The following is a 10,311-nucleotide window of genomic DNA, read 5'->3' as shown; positions in this document are numbered from 1 at the left end:
ACCGATTTTGATAAAATTTCAATGGGCTTGTTAACTTTCCATTGCTGGATATAAGTCTTCAAACGGCAAACAAGCTGACGGCCCACCTGGTGGAAAGTGGTAACCATCGCCTATAGACATGAGCAGTACCATGGACATAACAGAGTACACTGTTTTGCCCATGATACTTCCCATGCGTTGCCATTCCTGAGGACTCAGGTGTTATTCCTCTGTACCCTGTAAATTCCATGGACATAACAGAATACACTGTGATGTTCATAGTACTCCGTATACGTTGCCATTCATATTGACTATGATGTTATGCCGCCCTTATCTGTAATGTCACTGCTATATACCATCTAATCGAAGGGGAAAAGGAATTGTCAGTAATGGGGTCAAATGGCCCTTTAGTAACAGCTTACCTTGCAAGGTCAAACTCCATGCAATTCTTCAGGAAAGCATCGTGGCTTATTCTTTATTTGTATTTATCACGATGAGCCAACTAACCTGCTTTCATCCTCACATATCATCCCTCACTAGTGTTTCACTAGTGCCTCACTAGTGCCTCACTAGTGCCTCACTAGTGCCTCACTACTGTATACGTGGGATAGTATAAGTGGGATTACCATTCCTTTATCATCCAGTTAAAAAAAACTAGACAATTTATCATCCGGGGCTATACGGCAAACCGCACTTCCCCCCCTGTCATCCACTTAAAATTTTAGTACACTTTAGTGTCCCTGTAAACCGAAGGCATAAGCCCCGTCTGCTCTCCTAGTTACGACTCTGGAATTACAGGGGGGAAGGGATTGTTAGTAATGAGGAGATTAGTTCCCATTGCTATCAATATACCCTATCAGGTCGACCTCCACGCGGTTTCTCCTAGAAACTATCGTGACTAATTTATCGTTGAACTCGTCATGATAGGCTAACTGACCTGCCTTTCATCCTCATCTATCACCTTTCACTGGTGCCTCGCTAGCGTATGCTGGTGGCACAAGCGGGGTTACTATGCCATTTTCACCCATAAAATAAAAAAAAACACACAAGCCAAATTCCTCGAGTTCCGGGCGACTATGGAAAAATACAATAAAAGTACTAAGGCAAATTATTTACGTATTTATTATATAAAATTGATACCAGTAATTGAGTTACAATGAACTCCCAAAAACCGCTTTGTCAACTAAATATCTGGTCGCCATTGCAGTAGGAACAATCGTTTCGTTCCGAGAACGTGGGGTAATTGTTAATTATACAATGATGGAAGGAATGTTTTCTTTATAAATTAGTCATCCACATCGACCACCTACCGGTTATGTCGGCCTGGTACCTTTATTGCATATTACTAATTTATTATTAATGTAATAAATGTCAACAAGTTTGTGTCTCTTTCACGCAAAAACTACTTAAGGATTCAAACGAAAATTGGTACACGGATAGGATGTTTTATGTACCTATTGATTCACGCAAGTGAAGTCACATGATGTAGTTAGTTAATAATAAACCCTTTAGCCATTCCAATAGGTATGTACTAAACTTGTACAAAAGTCGATTGCTTGGGTACCTCTGTCCTATTCGTGTTTCAACCGTGAAGCAGTTGTGTTTGCGTGGCTGTGATTCGGTTTGAAGGGTGGGATATGGCGTGAATTTACTGGGTAGGGAGGAATAACACCTGAGTCCTCAGGAATGACAACGCATGGGGAGTATCATAGGCGAAACAGTATACTCTGTTATGTCCATGGTACTGCTCATATCTATAGGCGACGGCTACCACTTTTCATCAGATGGGCCTACAGCTTGTTTGCCATTCTAAGTTGTATAAAAAAATAAATTAAAAAAAAACACATTTCAAATGTTTTCATCAACGATTTGGTACGTCACAGAGTCAATATTGTGTACTCTTAATAAAAACAACTTATTTAATGTCAATGGATAGCAATAAAGCCGTTGCTACAGGGTGTTACATAAACAACGACCGGCCAACAGTGCAAGTAGACCGGAACACTCAGTAACTTGTGTACAGAGTGTTCTCACTTTTTACTTTTTATTTATCTATTTTTTTATTATCGCTTTTTTGTTTCGCAGTGTTGCGTACTTCTAAGATTTATTGCTTTTAATTTATTTCTTTTTTTTTTATTAAGTCTTTTTTTATCTTGTATGGATCTTGTAACAAAGTAGCTGTCGAATGTGATTTTCGAACTATCCAATTGTTTAGGAACTATAACTGCTGTTGGAAAAGGATTATTATATTAGTAACGGGGACTAGAGGCCCCATTGCTGGCAATACACTATCTGGTCGGGAAGATAGAGATTATTAATGATGAAGACTGACAGTCCCATTGCTAGCAATATACCCTATTAGCTCGACCTCCGCGCGGTTCTCTCTGGAAACATTTTTAATAAATTCTTGTAGAATTCATCACGATGGGCTAACTGGCCTGCTTTCATCCTCACCTATCATCTCTCATTGGTACCTTGCCAGAGTATACTGTAAGCACAGGCGGAGTTACCGTTCCGTTCTCTCCCATAAAAAAGGGTTGGATATGACGTGAATTTACAAGGTACAGAGGAATAACACCTGAGTCCTCAGGAATGGCAACGCATGGGGGGTATCATGGGCGAAACAGTATATTCTGTTATGTCCATGGTACTGCTCATGTCTGTAAGCGATGGTTACCACTTTCCATTAGGTGGGCCGTCAGCTTGTTTGCCATCCTAAGTCGTATAAAAAAAACATTACAAAAAAACAATCCAATCTCATCTGTTTATAATATTAATTAAAATTTAAAACATAATGTAAATAAATATAAAATATCGACAAATAAATTATATGAATATAAAAGACGATTAGAAATATAAACTCAGAATTATGACTAAGTTCAGTTCAGTTAACTTGACTATCAGTCGGTAAACTTTAAAGTCAAGTTCTTTGACTTTTTTTCCTTTTACGTAGTTTTTGCATGGATGCGTTATCATACATATCACGTGAATATATTTATCTACCTTAATAAATACAATTATTCCTTTTAAAAGGCCGGCAGCACACCTATAATTTATAGTTAATTGTCCACTGTTGGACATAAGCCTTCCCAATAAGGAGAGTTTTGCCAGTAGTTGCCACGCTTGGCAGGCTGGTTGACAACCGCAGATAGACCTTAAAGAATGTTTTAAAAGGGACGCTGCTGCCCATCCTTCGCTCTTCCTTAGTCGCCTCTTACGACACCCATGGGAAAGGAAAGGGTGGTCCATTCTATGCCGGGACCACACGTGATACCATAAATATAGAGATATAATACGTAAGATAATATAAATATATAAATGTACATTTTAAGTTATTGACAGATGTTTTATTTATGTAACTGATTTAATTAATCACCATCTTCCTACCCTTATCCCAACTATCATTTGGGGTCGGCGTAATATGTTTTCCTCTTCCATTCTTCTCTATTCCCAGTCATTTCCAGTGAAGCAGTTGTGTTTGAATGGCTGTGTTTCGGTTTGAAGGGTGGGATATGGCGTGAATTTACAGGGTACAGAGGAATAACACCTGAGTCCTCAGGAATGGCAACGCATGGGGGGTATCATGGGCGAAACAGTATACTCTGTTATGTCCATGGTACTGCTCATGTCTATAGGCGACGGTTATCACTTTCCATCAGGTGGGCCGTCAGCTTGTTAGTCATTCTAAGTTGTATAAAAAAAAAAAAATTACGCATTCACTCCCATTCTGGCCATATCGTCTCTCACACAATCCATCCATGTCTTTTTAGGTCTTCCTCTCCTCTTATAGCCATCTACATTCATTCTTAATATCTTTTTTAAAATATGCTCCTCACTCCTGCGCATCACGTGCCCATACCAGGATAAACGGTTACTTCTTAACTTTTCTATCACTGGCGCCACTTTCATACTTCCTCTGATATAATCATTCTTGATTTTGTCCATTCTTGTCACTCCGCACATCCATCTCAACATCCGCATCTCAGCTACATGCAATCGCTTTTCGTCCGTCACCTTTACTGGCCAACACTCCGATCCGTACAAAATAGCAGGCCGAATTATGCTCTTGTAACTGATTTAATTAATAAGGATTATATATCAATAAAATAAAATGACACCGCCTGTACGTGGAATCTCAAAAGTGCTACCAGTTTTACGCAACCGCGCGAAATGAGAAGAATCAAAAGCCATTGTGATCACTTCCTAATAACCATTACGTCACGCGACCCAGATTTTTTCTTCTAAAAATCTATTCTTTATGAAGAATCAATTACATGATTATGATTATATTAAGTCAAAGGTCTTGTGAATAAAATAATAAGTAATAAATATAACATTGGGTCCCATAAAAGAAGTAAGGGACTTTGGACCCAGAAGTAGACTTTGTACAAAAGGAATTTGCTTGGGTACCTCTGTCACATTCGTGTTTCAACCGTAAAGTAGTTGTGTTTGCATGGTTGTGTTTCGGTTTGAAGGGTGGGATATGGCGTAAATTTACTGGGTACAGAGGAATAACACCTGAGTCTTAAGGAATGGCAACGCATGGGGGGTATCATGGGCGAAACAGTATACTCTGTTATGTCCATTGTACTGCTCATGTGTATAGGCGATGGTTATCACTTCCCATCAGGTGGGCCGTCAGCTTGTTTGCCATTCTAAGTTGTATAAAAAAAAGTCACTACAATGGTGTTAAAACCAGTTATTTTGGTTTAATACCTGCTGAACTGATTTTGATAAAATTTCTATAAAACCAATCACCATCGTCATCATTATATCACTCTATAACTGTCTACTGCTGAATATAAACCTCCTCTTTGGGTTTTGCCGATAATTGCCAAGCTTAGCAGATTGATTGGCAACCGCAGTTAGGGTTTACCTGGAAACCATCGCGAACAATTCTTGTTGAATTTGTCACGATGGGCTAACTGAACTACTTCATCCTCATCTATCATCTTTTACTGGAGCCCCGCCGGTGTATACCGATAGTGCGGGTGGGGCTAGAATTATTCACGATGGTTTCCAGGGGAAACCACGTGGAGGTCAAACTCCATTGTTAATCCCTTTCCCACCCAATATACCCTATTAGGTTGACCTCCACGCGGTTCCCCCTGGAAACCATTGTGATTGATTCTTGTAAAATTTATCACGATGGGCTGACTGACCTGCTTTCATTTTCACTTACCATCCCCCACTGGTGCTCTGCCAGCGTATACTCATAGCACAGGCGGAGTTACCATTCCATTATCATCCTACAAAAAAGGCCTTCCGAGTTATAAATACTCCATTTCACCAGGTTGTACCTGCACCGGTCAACCTGGGTTCGCAGTCTATTAAGGGATCTGTAGATTGGTCACTGCAAGTTGCTAACCTAGGGTAGGTGCTCAGCTGGTGGAAAAACATCCAAGGGAGCTGCACAACTGGAAATCCACAAGTCCATTTTTCTGTTTTAGATTTAGGTCTTTTTTTTAATGGGTGATGATAGAATGGTAACTCCGCCTGCGCTATCGGTATACACTGGCGGGGCACCAGTGAGGGATGATAGGTGAGGATGAAAAGACAGGTCAGTTAGCTTATCGTGACACACTTGAAATTTAACACGATGGTTTCCAGGGGAGTTATACCCAACCAGGTCGACCTCCTCGCGGTTCCCCCTGGAAACTATCATGGTTAATTCTTGATGAATTCATCATGATAGGCTAACTGGCCTGTTTTCATTTTCATCGATCACCATTCACTGGTGCTCCGTCAGCGTATACCGGTAGCGCAGGTGGAGCTGCCTTTCCATTTTCATCCATCAAAAAAAAATATTACCCATGTAAAATAAAATGCTACCCATTTTAATTCACTTAAAACTAATGTATCACCTACTTATCTAGTAAGATTGTTTTTATGGGGAAAACAGTGCATCAGGATCAGTGCACGATAAAAAATATGCAACGGCTGATAAAAAAATGTGCATCGTATTTTTTACAGTGGGTTCATCAAACTGCATGCCTGATAATGGCTAAGTAAAGAATACCTATACATATCTAATTCTTTGTGAAAATACCGAGATAAGGAGAAATAAAAAATAATTCTTATTATATTAAAATACTAGCAGCCCGTCCCGGCGTCGCACGGGTGGACATTTTTAACATTTCCCTTCACTGCTCTGCTCATATTGATCGTAGCGTGTTGGAAAGTATACTATAACCTGCCCAGCAGTATAAAGAATAATTATACCAAGTTTCGTTAAAATCCGTCGAGTAGTTTTTGTTTCTATAACGAACATACAGAGAGACAGACAAAAATTTTACTGATTGCATTTTTGTCATCAGTATCGATCACTAATCACCGCCTGATAGTTATTTTGGAAATATATTTCATGTACAGAATTGATCTCTCTACAGATTTATTATAAGTATAGATTTATTGAGAGTTTGAATAAAATTCGAAGCAATAGGGTCTGAATTCGTACTTTCTACGCCATGCCAGCGTAGCAACTACTGGCAAAACTCCCCAAGGAGTAGACCTATGTTCAGCAATGGACAGTTACAGCTGATATGATGACGACAACATTATGCCAAGACGAGTGTTTCTTTTTTATACCACAAAGGTCTTTCAAAAAAGGTTTCACGCTTACTTTTCTACTTTATCCGAGCAGTAAGTGCTTTATATTATTCTCAGTTTCGTGTATAATATAGTATATATCATATATGTGTAAGTATATTTGCTATTCATATATATTTATTCGTTTATATATGTAATTTTAGTATGTATGTATATCAATAATTACTAGTACCGCATTCGAGTATTCTGACACTTCCCTATGGTAGACTGGAAGAGAATGCTTTTAGCATTAAGTCCGCCATGTACACATATTTGTACTAATGAATAAATAAAATAAATAAATAAAAGGTGGCAAACAAGCATACAGCCCGTCTGATGGTAAACGGTCACTGTAGCCTATGGACGGCTGCAACACTAGGTGAGTTACGTGCGCGTTGCCGACCCTGAAGAAACCTTAATATACCCTTTTTGAAGAACCCCATACTGTAGTCTCTTGAGAAAACCTCGGCAGGAAGCTAATTTCACAGCCTGAGTGTGTTTAGGAGAAAATTCCATTGAAACTGCGCTGTACGTGACCATTTAGGTTCAAGTGTGTGAGTATGAATACCCTGTCGATGGTGAGCGGTGCGATGATAAGAGGTGGCTGTTTTTTTTTTTATACAACTTAAAATGGCAAACAAGCTGGCGGCCCACCCGATGTAAAGTGGTAACCGTCGCCTATAGACATGAGCAGTACCATGGACATAACATAGTATACTGTTTCGCCCATGATACCCCCCATGCGTTGCCATTCCTGAGGACTCAGGTGTTAATCCTCTGTACCCAGTAAATTCACGCCATATCCCACCCTTCAAACCGAAACACAGCCATGCAAACACAACTGCTTCACGGTTGAAACACGAATACTGTGGGCATCATTACAAACAATTCCTCAGAATACAATCTGGTAGTGCAATTCACCTCACAAAAATTGTGTTATTTATAATTTTAGATAATCTAACATCACACATATATGGGATCTTTTTTTTTGATAGGTGAAAATGGTATGGTAACCCCGCCTGCGCTAACGGGATACGCTGGTGGAGCACCAGTGAAGGGTGATAGATGAGAATGAAAACAGGCCAGTTAGCCCATCATGATGAATTCATCAGGACTTAACCATGATAGTTTCCAGGGGGAACCGCGAAGAGGTCGACCTGGTTGGGTATATTGCTAGCAATAGGATTTTGAGTCTCTATTACTAACAATCCCTTTCCCCCCAACACACACATGGGATCATAAGTAGTAGTATTGGTGCTAGTCATGAATCTTTAGCCCTTTTTTTCTCCCTTTTTTAGTCTTATTTCTGAGGAAGGGGGCCTGATGATCTAAGACACAGGCAGCTCGCTGCTCAATTTAGACATCAGCCTCCCACAAGTATCTTTAGTTTTATGTTATTGTTGCCAATTAATATGTAATATGGTTGTGGCGGAAAAATGAAAATTATTATAAAAAATTACTATTATGGGCCATTACCACATTACCAACGCATGGGGCGTATCATGAGCGAAACAGTATACTCTGTTATGTCCATGGTACTGTTCACGTCTATAGGCGACGGTTACCGCTTTCCATCAGGTGGCCTGACAGCTTGTTTGCCATTCTAAGTTGCATAAGAAAATTCTGTAACGCCTTGTGCAGAAACGTTTAATTATTCCTCTTCATCCTAAGGTTGCCTGGAATAGATCGCTATTTAGCCATAAGGCCGCCATTGTTGTCTCTTTATCTTGCTTTTATGTTATTAAGTATTCATTTGGTTTGAGCGCATATTGTTAATGTTTATAATCTCCAACATTCTTTGAAGGGAAAAACAAAGAGTTTTCATTCGTTCATTCATTCATAAGAAGACGATCATTAATGAGAGAGAACCAAGATGAGTTTATAAATGAAATTTTAATGTTTAACTTTTTGAACATGCTTATCCTTCTTATATTATCAAAGTAAAAATGTGTTTGTTTTTTACTTCTTGGAGTCTTAAGGATTCAATTAATTGTAATGAACTATATACGTACTAGTTAGGATGGAGAAGGATATAGGTTGTTTTTTAACTCGATATATTAACATATTATCGCGTAATCAATGTAATAGTTAAAAAGCTAATAAAATTTATTTAAAATGGAACTAATACCGCCATCTAGTGTGGAATAGCAGAATTGCTAGTTCTTCCTTGTTTATTCATAAAAATTGTTCGGAAGAATTTTGCATAGATGGCGCTAATAATTACTATTTAATATTAAAAGTTTTAAAATTAACTAATTTTTTAAATTGTCTATTATTATTATCTTTTTGTTGAACCCATAAGTATGAAATAGGTAAAGTAATTATAAGAACTCTTTATTTGAAAATTCATCATTCTTTTGTTCTTAATATTAGATGTAAATAAGAAGTGCTTATAATTACAAAGAAATGTGTTTAATTTTTTCAAATATTTTGTGTATATAGTATATATTAGAAATTAAAGCTTGAAGACAAATAAAAAAAATAAAAATGGTTACAACAAAAAGAAATGTTTCCGCCCGGGATCGAACCGGGGGCCTTCTGCGTGTTAGGCAGATGTGATAACCGCTACACCACGGAAACAGACGATATATTTAACGAAAGTATTATATACAAAGTGCTTTTCGGTACTTAAAATTAACTGGTTTATTTATTATTGGATTAATTATTAATAAATTATCATTCTATATAATAATCTCTTTTCTCTCATTCGTTTTAAATCACTTAGACTTCAAAAAGTACATAGTTCTCAATTTGACCGTCAGTACTGTATTATTTAACGGAGTTATTTGAATTCTAAACTCTTTTTAATAGGTTTAAATGGTATGGTAACCCCACCTGTACTATCGGTATACGCTAGCAGGACACTGTAAAAGATAATAGATAACGATGTAAACAAGATAAATAGCCCATAATGACAAATTCCGAAGGAATTAATCAAGATGTTTTCCAGGGGGAACCGCGTGGAGGTTGACCTTATAAGGTATGTTGTTAGCGATAGGGCTTATAGATCGCATTAGCAACAACCCCTTTACCCTGCTCCTCCTCGTATTTTTTTGTTCAGAATATATTAAACCACGAATATAGTTTTTAAACCAATTCACAATGGCGAAACCGCGGTTTATACTTAGTTATAATTGTTTACGTCAGGTTATCTAACAATAGTACAAACGTAATTATTATCACGCTCTGAATTGAATTTTTATAAAATACCTTCGCCTGTACGTAATTTAGGTAATTGTTGATGGTTATATTTTGGGGTTCAGCATATAAATAAATTATTAGTTACCTATAATTTCTCATTTTTCCTCAATCTTTTAATTTTTGTTTATTATAAATGTGTCAAGAGATTTTTCTTAATTTATCTTGCTTCAACATTATTATTTTGTTTAATTCCGCTATCATTAATATGTATGTTGTTAAACATAATGACGCGGAGAGTAACCAAATCTTTTGGTAGTTTTTTTAAATAATGTGTATAGTAGAGATAATTTCGCCTTTGCTAACATTGTTATTTATTTATTGTTGTTACTGTATGTTTTAGTGTTTTAGCAATAAAGAATAAATATATAATGAAATATGACACTTAGCCGATTTGTAAAAAATGACCCTAAAAACTTAATTGCAAAATAAATATTTGATTTTGACTAGTAGAAGCGTCACGTGTTTTATCCCTAAACAAGTTATCATGAAGCAATTAACCGATTGAATCTTGAAAGTATAGTGTTGGCCATTCAGTATCTTGTT

General features: G+C 37.5%; 1 non-coding gene across 1 annotated transcript; it reads right to left on the bottom strand.

Moving 5' to 3' along the window:
• Positions 1-9,074: 9,074 nt before the first annotated feature.
• Positions 9,075-9,147, bottom strand: Trnav-aac (transfer RNA valine (anticodon AAC)). The gene has a single exon. It is a non-coding gene; the product is annotated as a tRNA-Val (tRNA).
• Between the last annotated feature and the right edge of the window lie 1,164 nt (positions 9,148-10,311).

The sequence above is a fragment of the Galleria mellonella genome, unplaced genomic scaffold, assembly GCF_026898425.1.
Source record: "Galleria mellonella isolate WM207_F2 unplaced genomic scaffold, CSIRO_AGI_GalMel_v1 utg109, whole genome shotgun sequence".
Classification (NCBI taxonomy): Eukaryota; Metazoa; Arthropoda; class Insecta; order Lepidoptera; family Pyralidae; genus Galleria; species Galleria mellonella.
This window is presented reverse-complemented; position numbering and strand designations above follow the sequence as displayed.